This window comes from Gavialis gangeticus, unplaced genomic scaffold (genome assembly GCF_001723915.1).
Source record: "Gavialis gangeticus isolate Ggan-Ray unplaced genomic scaffold, GavGan_comp1, whole genome shotgun sequence".
NCBI lineage: Eukaryota > Metazoa > Chordata > Crocodylia > Gavialidae > Gavialis > Gavialis gangeticus.
In genome coordinates this window covers 225,122,848-225,129,411 of record NW_017729032.1, presented here as the reverse complement: position 1 = coordinate 225,129,411, position 6,564 = coordinate 225,122,848, and positions in this window count along the sequence as shown.

Genomic DNA, 6,564 nt, shown 5'->3' with positions numbered 1-6,564 from the left:
TAAGGGTGAGGAGGGCAGGGAGCAAGGAAAAGGAAAAAAAAATCTATTGATGTAACACACAGTGCCAAAACTAATGAAACCTAATTGCTATTCAAAAGTTACTTTAAGAAATTATGGTCTTTACTGTAAAATGCATAACTGAAGATGAAATGTGTCAGGCTAAGTACATAGCAACCATACATGCATAAATGTTCTGGGACAAAAAAAAGCATGTGTGGGGGGGTGCAGAGATAGGATATTTTCCTATTTAAAATTGGTTTCTTTTAGGGGGAGGAAAGTCTTTGCATTTCTGTTTAAAATGCATTTTCTTTTTTCTTCATGTATTTTCTGTAACTGATTGTAATATTTAACAATTCAGAGCAAAAAACTTAGTGCATTAGACTGAAAGAAAATTTTAAAAACTCATGTAGCTATATTGTTAACAGAAAAAAATGTTGCTTTTATAATGTTGCTTTCATTTAGCTTTGGAAGGAATTTTGTTATCGTTTTTTACAAAATATAAACAGTCTAACAAAATGCAAATAAGTGAGGTCAGGCATTTAAAATCCCATTCTTTTATAGACAGAAAAAAAATAACCTTCTTTGTATAGATCTGGCAGGATTCTGTGCATTCAGAACTACACTTACTGTTTTAAAACTGTTCAGTTAGATTTGTTCAAGTGGATTAAACCTTTTTCTTGTGCAGCTTCAGTAAAAATGTTACTTCTGAAGTTATCTATAACTCAAGACAGAGGGTAGGTTCCAGCAGATATGGCACTGCTCTGGGGCTTGAAAGACTACATTCTACAGTTTTCTTTCTTGCTATGTGATGTTCATCAAAAACGTGGTGTGAATTTCATTTTTTCTGGTCTCTCTTTCTTCTTCTACCTATAAGATACTTAGAACAGGATTCACATCTCTGACAAGTGCTTGTTCAGGGTGTAGCACAATTTGTTCCTAATCTTGGTCAGGGCTTCTCAGCAGGCTGCTAATAAAAATAATAAATAATATTACTTTTTAAACTTGAATGTCTTTCAAAATTCTTATATTACAACAGGCTTAGTCCATCTATCTGTCTGTTCATAATGCTCTTGGAATACTCTGACCAGTCAGAGTGTGGAGCACTGCCATGATGGCAGGGATTGGGGGTACGGAGTGGGGGGGCGAGGCTAGCTGACCTCCCCCTCAGCCCTGCTCCTTAGAGGTGGCAGAGTGCTACCATGATGGAGGAGACAGAGGGGACAGAGCAGGGGAGTGAGGCCAGCACCACTCGCCTTGCCCCCCTGCTCCGTCCCCTCTGTCCCTGCCATCATTGTTAGGGTGGTGTGGGATGCTGGTGGAGGGGGATGGAGGGGACAGCGGGGCAAGCTTCCCATCCCCCCCCCGCTGCTCCTGGGAGGCAGCGGTGGCATAAGATAGTGGGTAGGTGGTGGATAGTGGTGCTCCATCCCCACCTGCCTGCGCCTCCCCCGCCAGTCATTCTTGATGGGCAATTGGCTAGTGTTCTTATATTTTACAATAATCCTTAGTGGAATGTCTATTTTATTGTTTTCTCAATGGGGTCATCATCAGGTTTCAAAACTATTTCAATGGACAGGTTATATGCCCTTCCCAGATACGCAGAAGATGAAGGGAAGGTGAACAAGGAGCCTCCATTCCTTTGTGCTGTCCTCACAAGGGGAAATCAGCATAGCAGTCTCTGGGATTAGGGATTGTACTGGCCTTGATCCTTCCAGAAAACAAATCACTCAGTAAGTGGTGGAAATTTGCTTGAACTCAAGTTCAATATTACATCCTTGAGCTGTCAAATTGAATAATCTATTTGCTATGAAAATATACCTCTTCTCTGTAAGTGAGGGCACTTTTAGAAATGATATAATATCAAAGAGTACTCACAATCCAGATGGGAACATAGGTAGATCCATTATCACCTACATTATAGGTGTAGTACTCTAGCTATCTGCTTTTATGTATCATATTTTTAGAAGCCAAAGAGAAAAGAAAATGTATAAAGAGGCAAAAAAGATAAAATACCTCACAGATATCTTTTTACAATACAAAATGATCAGTTACTTTTGGCTACTTGCTTTAAGCAAATAATTTCACTTAAATGGTGGCTCTACCAAATTATAAATATGCAGTAGTATTTGCATTAAGGTATTATTTTTCATTTTATGAAATGTAGATAAAAAGATTAGGATTATGCAAACTGATTATCAGGAAAAAGAGTATGGGCACTGATAGAAGTGTGTGATTATTAAATAAACAACAATTGTATGCTATAAATCACGTAATAATTGCTTTAGTTTTCTTGATATATTCTAATTAAGTGCCTGAAACATAAATTAAGAAAACAACATACTAATAAGAATTTAAATCTGCATTAATTATGACTTATGTAAGTGTTAAGGGCAGAACAATTTAATTAATCTAAAATTTGCTTATTAAACTTCAGTAGTTACTCACTAGGAGTATAGGTAAAATGAACAATGTATTTAAAAAATGACTTTCTGAAAGTATAGCATGACATTATCTTTAAATAAAAAAGATAATTGGAGTAAAATTATACTCCATGGATGCATCTGCATGAGATGCTTTACTACGCGGTAGACTAATTTAAATCATACCCACCTACATGCGCAGGGCATTTACCGAACAGTAAATTAGGCTACTGTACAGTTAGCTAGTATCTATAAATACAGGTACTAGATTAACTGTGCAGTACTTACTGCTCAGTAGCACTTGCATAAATGCTGACTGGAAGCAGATTTGCTCCTGGTCAGTTTAGGCAGCAGCGGGCCACAGGGGACAGGAAGCTCTTTGTCCCTAGTCCTAGTATTGCTCAGCTCCCAGATGCCCCCAGGAGCCAAGAGTCAATCAGCACTGGGACTGGAGAGCTCCCTTCCCCCTGTCCTGGATCCCAGCATGAAGTTGGCAGCTTTGGAGGGGCTGGGAATTTAAGCAGAGTAGCTGCCAGTGAACCCCTTGTCCTGCACCTGACAGGAGGCTTGCAGGTAGCTGCCCCACACCTGGAACAGCTCCTGATGAATCTCCTGCTGGGTAGAGAAGCCCCACCTGGCAGGGGGCTTGCTGCCAGCTGTGTCCCACTGGGCAGGAGACAGCTGCTATTGCAGTTGGCAGAGTTCTTCTGGCCCTATGGATAGGCAGAGCTATTCTGGCACCTTGACAGCCCCCAGGCTAGCATCCAGAGGGGGAAGAGCAGGACAGGAAAAGCCCTGTACTGGGCTGCTCCCATTGGGAGCAAATCTGCTCCCAAAAGGGTGCACGTATAGACCTGCTTTCAGGGAAGACTCACTGTGCAGTATTTACTGTGCAGTAAACCTAACACAAATTAATAGCATGTTTAGATATGCCCCGTGTGTCATAAGATTTTGAAATCTTTTTCTTTATGATCATTTGTACACCATATTTGAATGACTTTTATAAACACCTGTGTGTGCAATTTTCAAAAGAGCATGAAGTGCTTTTGGTTAGAATAGCTCCCATGAGCTTTCATATGTATTTGTGCTCCTGAATCATAGAAGTGCTTTTGTAAATTCCATATTCTTGTACTATTTCTGGAAAAGAGGAGTGGGCAGGTGTCTGTAGATACAAAATAACTCAGTCCACTTTAGCCAGCACACTTAGCTACCCACAGCACAAGCTCATCTCTCCTCTCTCTCTGTTCTAGAACTGAACAGTTTTCCTGAAACTTAAATTCAAGCTGGTCCAGGCTTTCTCAGCTGCCTGCATCCCATATCTCAGGAAATAGAATTCACTCTGCACTGCTTCTGAATAATTTAAGGAATACAGGGCTTGGCATAAGTGTCTCCATCTTTTATACATCTCCATTACACAAAGCTAGGAAGTGCATCTCATTGTTGTAAATGTGTAACTCAAATAATAGATGCTCTCAGTTAACCTCATCTACAGACAGCTGGCAAGGCCAGTTTCCCTCTCCCTCTTTTCTTTTTAATTTTCAAGTTCCCTCACTGTCTAGATTTGTGTTTCTGCGCATGCTCAGAACTGCCTCAGTTTTGATAGGGCATGAAACTTAGTGCTTATCTCTATGGCCAAATTATATGTACAAATTCTGTCTAGATTTCTCTTCCTAAGTCTCTAGGGTAACCTAATGTGGCAGATTTGCCTAACAAATACTGACAGGATTAGGCTCCTTACAAAATGAAGTTGCAGCTATTGTTTTGAATGTCATTAGAAGGGGGACAAAGGAGGAATAAATGATGTAGGAGAGGTATCTTTTCTTTCTATAACAGCTTAGTAGACAGGCACTTTCCTATACTCTCAGTTTCTGTGTTATGCACACTAAACTATACATAATCCTGGGACTAGGGTCTCAAATTCTTTTGTGAAATACCAACAAATGTCAAAATATTGGAATATTTTTGTAAGATGGAAAAATCTGTCTTCCAAAGACCACTAGTAATATTATATTCTTTAATCTTGGAAAACAGATATTTATAGTAAGAAGAAGAGAACCCACCCTTTTTTTCCTTCTTTCTCTTACCAGCCTTCCATGTCTTCCTTGTCTTCCACTCTCTTGTCCTATTTTATAAATGTGTTTGTGCGCCTGTGCATGAATCAGTATGATAGAATGACTTTTAGTACCTAAAGGCTTATCATTTAATTTGGGAACAACCACTAATGCTTCATTTCACATTTGAAGGATTTCTTTAATTTATGTAGCAATTGAACATATTATCCTTCTTTTTTACTCTCCCTATCCTCAAGGCAGATATCAGTAAAAAATATTTATAAAAGCAGAACATATCCAAATGGAATTAAGATCTAATGTGTGGAGCTGAGAGGACAACACAACTTTACATACAGTACTCATACTAGGATCCATCAGCCTACTGATGCCAATGAAATCACACTAATCTCTAATATATGTTGTACATCATAAAGTGTTACAGGTTGTGATGTATATTTAAGGATGCTTAACTCTCTTCATTACAACCTCCTGCCTTTAAATGCTTAACAACTAGATCAGCTAAAGAATTTAGGAACTTGGATGGATTTGAAGTACCCAAATACAAACCTGTGATCCAGATGAACAATCCTGTAAAAATGAAGGAACAAAAGCAACTAGGTGCTCGTATGTTTATGTGTAAGAGCTCCATCAGCATCTAAAATTCTGGTTCTGCACATGCTCAGAATTCTCCAGATTTGAGATGCTAACTACATTATCTCATTTGGGACAAAGAAACTACTTGCTACTCCGTCCAGCTTCCCTAAGGGCCTTGATACACCTTATACTGTAAGCTCAACAGATGTTAATTGGCTTACTGCTGTTCGTCTTAGTAAAGTACTCACACCTAAGACTAGAAAACCTTTTCTGCTTGTCAATGACCTGCATAACTATGACTTGCCACTAGAGGATTGATAAGCAGGAGTGGACTATTATCTAGGGGCAGGACCAACTGACTGCTTGAGCTCTGAGAGACCTGATCCTTTTTTCTCCAGAACCCTCTCCCCTGTGCTGCTCCTGCCTGGGTTGCTGGCCAGCCAGGCACTGCCTGAGCTCCAAAAAGAATTGGGTCCCTTGGAACTCAGGCGGTGTCCAACCAGCAGCAGCAGCATGGGAGTATGACCTCTGGAGAAAAAAAAAGATCAGTACATCTTCACAGTAAGGGTTTCCAGAATCTGGAATGGGCTTCCAAGGGGGGTGGTGCTCTCCCCTACCTTGGGGGTCTTCAAGAGGAGATTGGACAAGCACCTATCTGGAGCCGTCTGACCCCAGTGCTCTTTCCTGCCCAGGGCAGGGGGCCAGACTCTATGACCTACTGAGGTCCCTTCCACTCCTAACATCTGTGAATTTATGAATCAGGTCCCCAGGACCAGACATATGCTAGTGGAGCCAGTCAGCTGAAGCAGGGTGTAGCTCAGAACTTGTAGTGTGGCTGCCTGAGGCTGGTTCCTGCTGACCCTGCACTCCACTGGGCTGCTTAGGGTCTGGCCACCAGCTCCCCACACCCCGGCTTGCCCATCAGTGGCTGCAGTTGGCAGGCACCTGAACACCCTGATCCCTGTAGCAGCTGGGCAGCTCTGGCCATGGAGCACAAAGTGACTGTCTGAGTTGGGGCTGCACAGAGCAGGTATGGAGGCTACGCCACTCGCAGCCACCTCCCAAGCTCAGGGCAGGAAGGAAGTTCTGTCCCTATACCTCACCCAGGCATGTTCCTGGGCTGCTGAGCCCAAGCAGAACAAGTGAGCTCCTGGGCTGTGGTGCTGGCTTTGTCCAGCAAGACAGTGGGGCAGAGGCACTATGGCTGGTACTGCAGTGTCCCAGTGTCCCTGGCCTCAGGAGGGGCACTGCATCCTGGGATAGTAAAGGACTTCAACTTGGGTAGAATAGCTGTAGAAAGTGGCCACATCTTAATGAAACAGGAGCAAAATTAGTGGCATAGAGTTAATCCTGCCCTAGCGTAGAGTCACTTTAAACTGAATACTGAGTGCTTTAAGTCACTTAAAAGGTGTTAACATGCAGCCAACCCGGGGGTTAAGAGCTCCAGAAGCCAACTAAAATTACCATGTAAGAAGCCGCCCCCCACCTGACCCCACCCC